The following is a 13,852-nucleotide window of genomic DNA, read 5'->3' as shown; positions in this document are numbered from 1 at the left end:
CTTTAGACAACTGCTGCACAGGAGCTCTGGCAGCTATTTTTGCTGGGAGTGCTTTGGGTGGAAGACAAACATGGTCAAATTAGCTAAAATGCTGGAAGTTCAGTCAAGGATACTGCCTTAAATAGTTCACCCAGAAAGGACGAAGCTTTCTTAGGGCAGCCCCTTCAGAATTCCAATTGCAGTTAGAATTTTTAATAAATAAATATCAGATATAGTAATTTTTCTGTGATTTTGTTTTGCAGCGGATCATTGGAATGTTCTGAGGTCAAATTCAGCCCTCCTAACTATGAAATACTCACTAGCAACAATATATATCTGAGAGTGGACCTTGATTAATATTGTTGTTTTCCTATGCTAGGTTATATTTTTTTGCTATTCATGGCATAGGTCACATTGCTGGAGAAAAAAGGTATGATAACAAGATGTTAAAATTTAAAGGAAAATATGTTCATTATTGGCTTACTTTTACTGTGCAATGGTTTTTACTTCTTGCCAAATATCTGCTATTTGACCTCCTCTGGGCTATGATAATATTGACCTAAAGAGCACAGGAGATCATCTTTCAATGTAGGAATAAATTCAATATTTTCTCATAAATATTTTTCATAGAGCCATAGAATACCAGGTTGGAAAGGTCCTCAAGGATCATCTGGTCCAACCTTCCTAGGCAAAAGCACAGTCTTGATAAGATGGCCCAGCACCCTGTCCAGCTGAATTTTAAACATGTCCAACTTTGGGGAATCCATCACTTCCCTGGGGAGATTGTTCCAACGCCTAATTGTTCTCATTGTGAAAAATTTCCCTCTTGTGTCCAAGCAGAACCTCCCCAGCAGTAATTTGTACCCATTACCACTTGTCTCTTCCATGTGACTCCTCGTAAAAAGGGAGTTTCCATCTTCTTTGTAGCTACCCTTCAAATAGTGGAACGTGGCGAGGAGGTCTCCCTAAGCCTTCTTTTCTCAAGGCTGAGCAAAGCCAGTGCTTTCAGCCTTTCCTCACATGGCAACTTCCCAGTTCTTTGATCATCTTTGTGGCCCTTCTCTGGACCCTCTTCAGCCTTTCCACATTTTTTTTGTATAGCAGGGACCAAAACTGCTGAACAGCGTTCCAGGTGAGGCCTGACAAGTGCTGAATCGAGTGGGATAATAACTTCTTTATCTCTGCTGGTGATGCCCCTATGGATGCAGCCCAGCATCCTGTTGTCTCTCTGCCACAGCAGCTCACTGGTCACTCATGTTGAGCTTGTTGGCCACCAGGACTGGCTGGTACTTTTCCACAGACCAGCTCCCCAGTCAAGTAGATCCAGGCCCTAATGCATCACTTTCTCAGTATCAGTAAAGCTTCATTTTTTGGGGTCAAATTTGGGGGGGAAATCAGTGTGCCTAATGCTAGGCATCCTTATTCTTCTCTTCTGGTGCTCTCTCAGGTGAAATGATCACCTACCAGCACAGTGTCTGGCTCAAATACTCCATGCTGGCTTATCCCTGGTTCTCATGTATGTGTTTCCTTCTGTGCTACCGTTACAGCCCCCATATACATACCTGACACTGCAAATATTCAGCCTTATCCTTGATCATTCCCCTTCTCCCATCTTAAATCCCTTCAGCTGCCACAAAAGCTTTATGGGAGTTCCAGTCTCTCCCAAAATGCCATATGTGTGGGTGTGACCCCCCCCATCTGTTAATTAACATTGGCAGGCACAGACCAGTTTCTAATCATGTGGGTAGGTGGTGGCTATACTCAGCCCACTTGTATGAAAGATTAATTTCCAAGTGCAAAAAAGTAGAAGGAATTCAGCAGAACCTTCGTGGTGACCTCTTTGCCAACACAGCCCCTTGCTGTGGTTTTGTGTTGGTCTCAGCAAAGGGTTAACTGTGCACAACCAGTCCCCTCACTGCCTCTGCTAAAGGAACATTAATTATAGAGAGCCCGAAGGATTCAGAGCTAAAAGGCCTAAAAAGGCTGAGTAGTATTTAAAACCAAGACAGTCAAATAACCGGTTGGATTTGATCTCTAATAAATTACTGTGTTCTGATGGTAAAATTCAGCGAGAGTGTGACAGTCAGATGGGGAGGTTGGCAGCAAAAGTTTTAAAAATAAATAGTCTTAAATTGCAGGAAATTACAGCAGGCAGCTCCTTGGAGTTATTTTTCTGCAGGCATTGTGTGTCTGAGAAGGCAGGCAGCCTGCTGGCAAGCTTTTGACCTTTTGTGTGTGAAATAAAATATGCAGGTGCAATAGTGTGAATGCACAACGGGGGACAGTGACTTTCAGCTGTGGGTTTGAGTGCTGGGGGCCCTGCAGGGCTGCCAGGAGTGCTCCAGATTAGCTCCATTAAACTTGAGAGCAACACAGGGAGAGGCTGTGGCTGTAAAAAATTGCAGGATATGTGTGTTTCCTACAAATATTCTTGTATTCCATATCTGTAAATCAGCCGATGGAAGACTTGTGTTAAATGATCTTGCTGAGAGCTGATCTGATTCTCGTGTTACTTGATTTGTGTTTCAGTCTGGAGTGACTCTTCTCAGGGCAGTTGAGTTTAGTTCAGTGACACTGCTGCCACTGTGATCTCACTCCCAGTTCTTTTTCTGAAAGGAAATCCATACCTGCATGGCAAGGACTTCTTCCCAGTGTAACTATATTCCAAATTCCTAAACCTGCTAAGTAAATATGAATGAGAAGTAATGTAAAGAAGGTGCTATAGGTAGAAAGGTGACAGTAACGTTGGGAATGTCAACAGTGCAGTGGCTGGAGAAATATGTGCTCTCAGTTCTCCCTCTGCAACTGAAGAGACAAGAGTCCTGGATCTCCATGGACAAAAGGAGTTGCTCCACTGAGATATTCAGTGTTTATCAGATCAGTGTTCCCATAGACAAAACTGAAGAGTTCCAGTAATTCAGTTATCAGAGTTTAATGTTGTTGTTCCTGTTCCAGTGTTTGTCAGTTGTTCAGGCATGAAAAATCACCGGTTCCTACTGTGGGAAAACCCCCACGCTGTCCCAAACACTTCCCTGTCTTTATAAATCATGAAGGAATACATAAGAGACTTACACAGAGAATTAGGAATCCGAAGTTTTATGTACCGATAATTCACATTTAAAACCAATTTTTAGCTCCACGTTCTTATCAAAATATTGAAGTTAAAGGATTTGTTCTTGGAAGCTTAAATAACCTATATAGAGATATTTGTACTCCTGTCTAGGTTTTACAACTGAAACCAGTTCTAACTATTATCTGCTGGTGGCACCATTACACCAGAAGAATTTATTATCCAAGTCTTAAATGAAAAACTTCCACAGATTACACCTTTTAATCTGATTTAATGGGAAATTTTATTTTTTTAAATTTCTTCATAGTTTGATGTTAGTAAACCAAGCTATTTTGATGCCATGGGGCCTTTGAGGGTGACTTTTAAAGACATGAGCTTAATAAGGAACCAAGTGGTGATGTAACAGGGAAGGAAATTGGCTGGCACTGTCACCTAAAGTGGGTGATCCTTTATGCAGTCACACCCTGGGTTTTTTCCTGCATCAGAAGTAATTCTAGATTGAGTTTTATTTCCCACACCACCTTTTTTTTTATTATTATTATTTCAGAAATCTTGACCAAAAAAACAACTTAGAATGTGTTTCATCTTTTGGATGAGGATTACTCTCTGACACTTGACTTTTCTAACTGTAAGCAGGTAGGAACAAGACCCTTAATCTTGTTTCTCTGCTCTAAATTTTGGCACTGGTTTGGTTTCTCATATGATCTGCTGATAAAAGCCTTCCCAGTAGCTCTTCATTTGCTACAGAATGGCTGAACACAACCATGAGATTTTTGTCTGTGGGGTGACCACACAGACAAAACCATTTGCTTTTGTTAGTGGATAAAATGCACCTGATGGTGTTTTCTTCCCAAGCTCATACTTGAAAAACCTATGGATTAAAAACAAGATCCCACTTTTGAAACATATCGTGGTGTTTGCATGGTCAGAGAGGTGCAGGGGGAGGGTTGTTTTGGTTTGTTTTTTGTGTAATGAACACTGAATAGATGGTAGCTGCATATGTGTGTATGTAATGCCTGTACTGTACCTTCCTGCTGCCTGAAATTTAATTTTTAAGGATTACTGCCACTGCCCTGCTGTTAATGTTAGTGAGGGCTCAGGGAGTGCCAGCAGTGCTGATCAGAGCACAGAGCAGGTATTCCAGGTAGATTCATGTTGTGTTTACCTCACCTGAAATGCTCTTCTCTGCAGATTTGCTGTTGGCCACTGCTGGAAGAAGGTTGGTGTGTTTGGTGGCTTCTCCTCCCGCCCATGAATAGCAGCAGTTGGTAGCTCAGTATTTTCTGTGCACTTTTTCACAGAAATAGATTGCAGAAGGTGTTTTGGATGTGCATTTTGCACATGTTTAGTAGTTGCTAGGCTTCCTGAATCTCACTCTGCATTCCCTTTCCAACTTGGACAAAAATGTTGAGGTGTGAAAGTGTCTGATTTTATATTTTTCTATTTTATTTATTTCACTGATCTTGTCCTACTCCTTCCTGAAATTTCCTAGACTGTTTCATTATTGATATATATTGATATGTAACTATGTGGGCCACTTACATACCACAGAACATTGTGCAGTTTGACTTCTCCTGTGGCTCAGAGGCAGTCTCTTCCAACACACAGTGCTATTTCTCCACACAGGTTTCTTCTAAATTTAATTTTTAGCTTAAAGTTATGAAGGTTGAAAATTTTTATTAGTTACCTAAATTAATCTTTGTCCTCCCTGAAGACACAAACACTTCTTAATTAAATACATAATGGATTCTGTTAATTCTGTTTCTTACAAGGAACTGATTGCTGCAGTCTTCTTCCTTTACTCAAAAATGGAACAATCACACAACACCTCAGTCCATTATGACTGTCCTTATCCGTGGCCCATGATCCTGTATGTCAGGATTAAATAAGAGAGAAAGTTATTCAGTTTATAAATCCTCTCATAAAAGCTGGTACTTTTCTTTTTCTCCCAGTTTTAGAAAATTCAGATTCACTCCATGTTGCTCTCTCCTCCTCATGGTTAATGTTGTTTTATATCTGGGCAGAAGTAATTTGTGCAAGACGCATTGCTTATAGGACAGTGCCTAAAAATACTTCAAAAGGTCATTGCACATCAGACAGAAGGCAGCACTTGTTCCAGCCACTCGCACTGAGAACGACAGGTCTTTGTTAATATTAATTGTGCATATTTTAGACAGTGTATGCTTTAAAAATACATTGCACAAACATGCAGCGATGAGCATTTTGTGAGCCCTGGGACTGGGTAACCGGGGTCAGTTCCTCACTGATGATTCAAGCAATAAATGTTTGCTGTTCTTATTAGCTTTGAGGTTTGTGAATTAGAGCCATATTGTGCATCTGCTTCCAGGAAAGTGGGTATATTTTCACGCTCGCCATTTCCAAAAATACAAGCAAAATTAAAAATAGTAAGAGAGACGTATAAAGTACCACGAAGATTCAGAGCTAATCATTTGCACAAACATTCACCATGATTGTGCTTATAATAGTAATGATGTACACAGAACATGGGAAAAAAATCTGCTGGGAGAGCAAGGCCAGATTGAGTAAAACTGAAAAGTAGCTCCCAACATGTAACATACACACAGAGTCATCTTTTCTGCCATCCCTTCAAAATCAAAAGCCATGATTCTCTGTTCAGGTGGACATCATCCAGGAATGATGCTTTTACTAAAAAAACCCTCTGAGACTTTTTATGTCTCCAGAGGAAAGGCTGCAATATCTGGAAGGCTGTAGGGGCATCAGACAAAGAAACCCTGACACCTGGACACCATTCCCATCAAGGCCACCTCACTCAAGCTCGCTCAGTTTGTTCTGTAATTTATTTTTAATAAGAAAATATTGAAAAGATCTGAATCTGGCTGTGCATCAAAGGCACTGAAGCTGTGCAGGTACATAATTGTTTATAATGTGACAGTGTTGTGTGGCAATTTACAACCCAAATTTATGTTGCTATTGACTATGGCCTTTTTTTTTTTTTTGAAAACTGGCGCATAAGTTTGTTTACAGTGGTCATTATTAACAGGTTTAGAAGCAAAAAAGAATGCTGGAAGAATGAAATGTGGTGAAAGCGACAACGTCACAAGTCTGGAAGGTGATGCTGTGCAAGTAAAGCCATTTCAGAACTTCTTCAAATGTAAAGTTTGTGAAGATGAGCATTAATTCTCTTTTGGAAGAAAGAATGAGGCAGAACAGATCGGGTAGTTGCCAAGAAAATGGTTTGAAAGAAAGTAATGTGCACATGTTGACATTTCCTGCTTTTACATAATTTTTTTAAAAAACAACTTACGAAATAGCCTTCAGTGGAATAATTGTGTTCATTAGTGGGGTAGGAAGACAAGCATTTCCAGCATCTCAGCAGGGCAGTCTTGCACTGTACCTCTCTTCTGTCGCATTTGACCACCCCAACACATGCCTTTATTTTGTTTTTGAGAAAGCAAGATGCCGTGACATGAACAAAAACTGAGCAGCATCTTTTACCTGCCGTGTGTGCAAACTGTTCCACTTGAGGGGTTAAATGTGAGGAGAACTTTGTCCACCTTCCCATGGCTGCCCACTTGAGGTAGAAAATCATGGGCTCTGACTGCCCAGGGCACAGCTTTCGTTTCTCTCTTCCTCTGAGCACAGTTGCAGTTTATTGGCTCATCCTCCACTCTCCCTCCCTGAGAATCAAATCCATGAAGCAGGTTTTGGAGGGGAGGGTGTTAGTGGGTTGAAGGCTAAGGAATATCTTCCTCCCTGGTCCCTCCATGCTCTCCCTGCCCTGTGTGCTGGATGTCTTCTACCTCTCTGCTCCCGGGAGATTCCCTGGATTTTCCCTGTGAGAGCCCAATTTTCCTCCCTGATCACACATACACCCCACCCCACCTCAGGCATCCTGTAGCTCTGCAAATAACGTTCTGCTGCCTTGTTTTCAAGTACCATTTGAACATATGTTGTGTGTGGAGATGCTGATGGACAGCAACATCTGCTGCTCCCAGCCAGCGCCTACACTCTTATTTGGACTGTAATTACCTCGTCGGCTGCGAGCTGTGCCCTGTGTTTGCCCACTATCTGTTCCTGTCAGGTCTCTGTCTTCCACAAACTGCCCATTATGTAGTGGTGATAATTAAATCTCCCCTCTGCCAGGCAGGTCTGAGCAGTGCACGAAGGGCCCTCCTTGTCCGTGCAGCTGCCAAAGAAGCTGCAGTTTGTAATGATGCCATAATCACCTGCCGGCTCCACAATGCCCGGCACCACCTATTTGTTTCCAACAGGCTTTTTTAGCAGCTGTCAGATGCTAATGGCTTTCAGCTGCTGACAACCTGTGCCCCGTGCAAAGCCGGGGACATATCGTGGAAGAGTGCATAAATATTCATGGGGGACTAACAAAACCAAAAGTGCAAGTGTGGTTATCAGAGCTCCTGTGTGAATACATCGTAGCTGGCCCTGTTGTGGTGGTTTTAGTGTGATGAACGCAGGGTAAATGTTTGAAAGTAATGTCCTTTTTACAAAAGTAGTGGGATTGCAGGGGCACGTGGGTAAGAGCAGGATTTGTGCCCTGCATGATGCAGTTCTAGGTGGGGCATTGCTGTCTGTCATGGGTGATGTGCTGAAAATTGTTATTGAAAGAAAGGAGTTGCTGTGTTTGCTCACAGGTCTCTTCTGAACCTGCCTATGAAGATTTGAAAGTTTCTCACCGGGTCTGTTCTAGATACTTAAGGAACACAAAACCCCACAGACTGAGCTCAGTGCTTTAGTTTTAAAAATAATTAAGTAATTCCGAGACTAGGAATGTATCTGATTTGGTCAAAACTTGATAATTTCCCACCTCTCAGCACCCTGAAGCCTCAAAGCTTTGACATCAGAATAGAAACACTGTTTTTTTAGACAGCCTGTTTTACAAATTAATGCTGTCAACGTGTCTGCATGGGATTATTTTTTAAAATATTTTGTTGGTAACATGCTTTTACTTTTCTCGGCAGTTTCTGGATAGCTCTGCTGAGAGGAGATGTTCAGATTAAAGTGCAAGATGGGGATGATGAAGATTCTGTGACAGCAGTCAGTGGACAAGGATGAGGGTCCTCTTGAAACTCTTCCTTTGGAGGTCCCTGTAAGTTATGTCAGAGGCCAGTGAGACCCATTTGCTCACGTTTCTCTGCCATATCAGTAACTTGCAGTAACATCCCAAATGTGAAAAGTGTTTTTAATTGGTCTTCTGTAAAAGAAATTGATTTTGGGGAGACTAATAAGGTGTCTTTATATATCCCTTACTTCTTCTGCCCAGAATGAAGTTTACCATTAAAATTCCCTAAAAGGTTGCTGTTTTAGGATTGCATAAAAAGTGGAGAGCTGGGCAGGGGTTAAAGGATCAACCCTGCAAACTGTTGAAATGCAACTGATTCTACTTATGAGAGCTTCAGTGGGAAAAATTCCCACTGTGATTTGACTGTGGTCTGATTCTCATTTGCACTGACTCTCCTATATCCTGCTAGAAATGGGTAGGATTCAATCTTGAGGGAGAATGACCATATAAGAAATGGTTTTTGGGTATGTGGAAACAAGACAGACTCCACTAAGGCATTCTCTTACCTTCATCTCAATCTGAAAATAATCATAAATTGGTAATGGTACCTTAATTACCTTGAATAATTATTCATATAGCTTGTGTGTGTGTATTTGTGTGGGGAAGAAGTCTTGTGAAAATGAAGTTAATTCAGTGTCTCAGATAGAGAAGGATATTTGTTAGAAATTGTTGTCATAATAGCTACACAAAAGGATTCAAATATTCTCTAGCTTAGTATGAATAAAATATTAAAAGATACAGGTGTTGTTCATGAACCATCAAAGAGTTTTCCACTGCCACTGTGTTTTATTAAAATGAAAAGAAGAAAAGAAAAAAAGCCCTGTGCTAATCCTTTCCTTTGTTGCTTAAGGGATGTTTCAGTATAAAGTAGCAATTTCCATATCATTTGAATAGCAGTTGCAACCCATTGATGTTTAAAGTAAAATGTGCAACTACTGTAATCAGCAAAACAGATGCAAATGTGTTGTCTGCCTCCCAAGTGTAGCTCCCTGCTTGCTGTCTCCGTTAGATTTAGAGTGGAAAACATGATCAGATAATGGAAAACATGGAAGCCATTCTTTTATCTCTTTGGTAGCAGTTTGTTCAAAAGCAAGTTGGCTGGATGCAGCACTGAGTGAGAGTCCTGCAGCAGCCCCCCCAGCCCCCCCTGCTCCGGAGCTGCAGGAGATGCCGCGGTGCTTTGGAGGTGGGAAAGGGACCCACCACCCTCTTCACTAACCCTGCCCCTGCCCCTGGGGACAGGAATGGCCTTTTGGCTCTGTTTAAGCCCAGTGGCATCCCAGTGCAAGTCTCTGCACATTTTTGTAAGTAAGCAATAACAGAAATAAATGACATTTAGCATTTAGATCCCAGACCAGTGGTTTTGGTTGTGCCGGGTACAGTGTAGCAGGCTAGATAAAACCCTGCTGAGCTCCCTGAGTTCTGCCATCCCAGGCTTTAGGTGGCTGGAACTGTTCCTCAGAGGGCTTTTAAACTCTAAAAATAACCTGTAATGGTATGAGGAAAGAGTTTACTTTATCCTTCACATTTCCAAATTTAACAATGAACACATGTCGATGGTGCCTTTCTCTGCTTGGTGTATCTGAGCTGCTGGCACAAGGACTAGAGCCAGCAAGGGATTTCCATCAGAATGACTTCTGAGTGAAACTGCCCTTCTTGGAAAAGGGAAACCTTCTCAGCAAAAGGCTTGATGAAGCCTCCCAAAGAGGTTGTCGATGTGATGAGAAACCTGTTTTGCTTCCTTGACAAGACTTTCCTGGAAAAAGACTCGTTTATGTTTTTTTTTTTTAAATTAGTATTTTTCCTAATCAGGAGGCATCTTACGGAAAAGGATTTCCATCTTGTGGTCAGCTGTGGTAATAAAACACTCCTGCTGGACTTTTTTATTTATAGCAAAACAAAATGGTTTTAATAAAAAATAATGGAAATCTCTTGTAGTTCCTTGTGAAGGTAATTGCTGGAGACCTCACAAAGTCTGTTTGCATTTGCACAGAAGGTAAAACTATTTTAGGATTAGCTGTCTTCAGAAGGTCATCTTTGGAACTAAAAAGTATTAGAAAAGGTATAATACAAGCTATTCATGACAGAATATTCAATTTTGACAGATTACACAGCATGTGGACATCAGGAGCCACACACAGGAGCCCAGAGAGAATTACTTGTAACCTTAGTGGACAAGAGGCAATTACTCCTGAACTCCTGGGAAAACTTCTGTCCAGAGCCAAATATTGTTGCTTGGATTGTTTGCTATTCCAGGATGACTCTTAGGCTCAGTACAACGTCATCATAACTTCATGCAGATATTTGTTGTTCAGGACAAGTTTTGAAACTCAAGCTCCAATCTCGAAATAGTAAAATGCTGCAGGGTTAAGTGGTGGAGTTCACTGGAAAATCTGCCCACTTTAGTGGGAAAGATTTTTTAATATATTAAAAACAAAACAGATTTGGAAAGGTCATTTTAAATATTAGGAACTGTGGCTGAAGGGCAGGGCTGTGTGCTGGAGAAGTTTTGGCATTCAGGATCTCGTGTAGGTGCTCTGTAAATGACCTCTCTTGTACAAACCCACAAGGACAAGTGGGGCTGTTAAAAGGGATAATTAAATTCTTATATTTAATTATCTTTCTTGTCCAGTTGTGCACTGAGATGCCCCCACTGATTGCACTGATTCTGACTTCAGCAAGAGCTGGACCAGCCCTGAATATTTATAAGGAGAGTTAAATAAGATCTCAGATCAAATTCTTAGAGATACATGTAAGAACTTTGTGAGTCTTTTTTATTTTGAGGGCTTGTAACTAAAGGAGATGTTCAGTGTGTTCCTTAGTGGGTGCCAAAAAGCTTATTTTCAGAAGTGTCTGAATCTCAGGGAAAGTCAATGACTGCTATATTTAATCTGAAGTCTATGCAACTGCTGCTGAAATCAAGCTATGTGCTTTTTGTAATAATGATATGAAAAAATAGAGCATTTATATGAAAAGTCAGGAACCATGCATGTAACTTATATACCAGGGTAATGTAGATTTCAAAAAAACAGTTCAACAACATGTCTGAAGTTGTGCTGCAAATATTACTGTAAGGAAAGTAGAAATTAAGAAAATATTTGTGAACTCTTTGCAGTATTTGGTAAATAGTTTCCAGAAAAACTGACATCTGAAGTTTGTACACAGGCCTTGTTCTGTTGGTAACTACACCCAGTGGGAGTTTTTGCCATGGTCTCTACTGAAACGGGATCCAGTTCTTTTTTTTTTTCCTTCTTATGTGGAGATATAAATCTTAGACCTTAATTACACTGAAGAAGGAAAATACTTTGTCTTTTTATGTAAAAAAAAAAAGTCATCTAACTATTAAAAAGCATTAAAAAATACTTGAGGAAAGGCTTCCTTAAATCAAACAAATCTCTCATTTTGCTTTCAGGCCTTCCTGTAGGGTGCTGTGTTTATACTATTTACTTTAAGTGTGAGAACTTTGTGTCAGATCAAACCATTAGCAACTCTCCGGGCAGCAAATGGCAAAACACAGCTCGGGGCCCCTCTGGAGAAATGCAGTTTCCACACTTTCACATTTCACCACAGGATGCAAGTGGTGAGGAGAAATCAGAGAGGAGAGAGGCAGATAACTCAGCACTGAGGGGAGGAGCAGCTGAGCCCTCCCAGGGTGGCTGTTGGGCAGCCCTGGCAGTGCCATGCTGGGCTCTTGGAGCATCCCTGGCCAGCCCAGAAACGATGTGTGAGGGGGGTTCTGCACCCAGCAGAATTCTGGCTCAGTCTCCAGGGTCTCTTTCCAAGTTTGGACTATTCTGTCAACTGCAATATGTACATGGATGGGCATTTCTTCTTGCAAAGTTTTGGGAGCTCAGGCATTGTCCCTTGCCTGTGATGAAGCTGGATTGAAGGGCTTTGAGCTTGCTGGTGAAGATGCTGGTTGAGAGATGAACAACTTCTTTCTTAAATTTACTGGATTGTTTCCTTTGTCTGCTTCGGACTACTGACTAATTACATCCTTTGAAAAATGTTTCATTTGTCTAGTTCTTTGGGCCCAGTGCACTGTGTGTCAGTGAAGTGTTTTATTTGTATTAAATTGCATTGACAAACGTCCCTTTTCTAGTGTGGAGGTGAGGTTTGTGCACATGCTTGTGTTTTCATTTCATATATAAGCTCTCGTGTCATCCTGACAGCAGTGGGTGGGCACCCTCCTCCCTGCTTCTGCTGTTTCTAGCCTTGGAATGGACTATTTTGTGCAAGTTTTGGTTCCCACATCCTCAGCTCTTCAAACTGTGAGGCAGAAAGTAAGTATGAGTGTTTTGGAGAGAGCTGGCTGACCAAATGGCCCGCTGTTTTTTTCCTTTTATTACCAGTTGCTAAGAAATGTGTGAAGGAAGCTGTCAAGCACACTTTTATGGGATTACTTTCCATATAAATGGCTGCCAGGATCACCGAAGTGTGGCCTCAGAGGAGAGAGGTAGCAGCTCCCAAGGTCAGGAACGGCAGGGAGGTGTCCCGGGCAGGCAGGGACTGGCAGTGACTTTCAGATAGACAGGGAGACACTCCTGATGTGGCTCCCCTGGGCATGCTCTGTGCCAGGACACATCATGGAGAGTTTTTCTTGCCTTAGAAGGGGCTGTTCTGGCTGCTGTGTTTGGTTCTCCTTGGAAATGGGAAGTCCTATGTTTTGCAATCCCAGCACACAGTGGAAATGAGGAGTCTGGACAAGGGATGGAGTTCACGGTGCCTGAGAGCAGAGCTTTCATCCATCTGAAGCTTTGGTAGTTTCTATGTCCAAAATATTGTGATTTTTTTCCATTGATTTTCATTTTTCTGCAGCCCCTTACCCATGGGCAAGCACTGTGGCACCAGGCTGCAGCTTTCAACAGCAGCATCACTAGTTTATTAGCTTGTGGCCTTAGGCAAACCTGAAATCATTAACAGCCCATTTGTTGGGCTAACGACTCTTTTTTACTAGATGTATAATTTAATATATGGTTACTTTCATGCCTAATTATGCTCTTCAAAGCTTCTTTTGAAGGAATTTATTTTTCTGCATGCGTGTATTGAGAGGGTTGGGAGCTGGCTGGCTTTTCTTGCATGCTGCCCTGTGTTAAAATCTAGATAGTTTATGTAAAAAGATTTTAATTTAGATATGGGAATTTCCCCCGTTGCTCATTCTTTCAATATTTTTGTCTTTGAGTGCTTGAAAAATAAATAGTGGTGAATTACCAACAGGTTTTAAATGGCATCATTTCATGTCCTATTGTAGCTTGGTACATTGTTTTGGACAAGACGTAAACCCAAAGTCCTGATCAATAGGGCCATTGTGGCAGCAGCTTCCAAATGAATGTGAGCCTTGATCTCAGTGTCCTGGCCGTGTTCCAGCCTGGTTCACATTTTACTCAACAGCAAGTCCCACTTCTGTTCCCGTTAACCTCAGTGGGAACAGAGGCAGACCACTGTAAAGTGCTGCTAATCCCACGTGCCATTTGCATGCAGTGCTTGTAAAGCATTCTGGGATCAGTTTGGGAAAAAAGGCTATGCATGTAAGATGTTTTTCATTGGCATCCCAAATCCTGTGCCATATCAGTGAAAGAAGGTTATGACTTTGTCCATCGGGATAATTTTTTATTTTTTTTTTTTTTTGAGCTAGGCAGCTGATTGGGAAGAATAATAAAGATGAATTTGATTTGCTTTCTGTGAGCTCTAGTGTCCCCTTCATGGAGATTAAAAATTTCCCGGTGCTGTTTTCAGCTCCA

This window comes from Manacus vitellinus, unplaced genomic scaffold (genome assembly GCF_001715985.3).
Source record: "Manacus vitellinus isolate BGI_N305 unplaced genomic scaffold, ASM171598v3 scaffold_26_pilon, whole genome shotgun sequence".
In the NCBI taxonomy this organism is placed as follows: Eukaryota; Metazoa; Chordata; class Aves; order Passeriformes; family Pipridae; genus Manacus; species Manacus vitellinus.
This window is presented reverse-complemented; position numbering follows the sequence as displayed.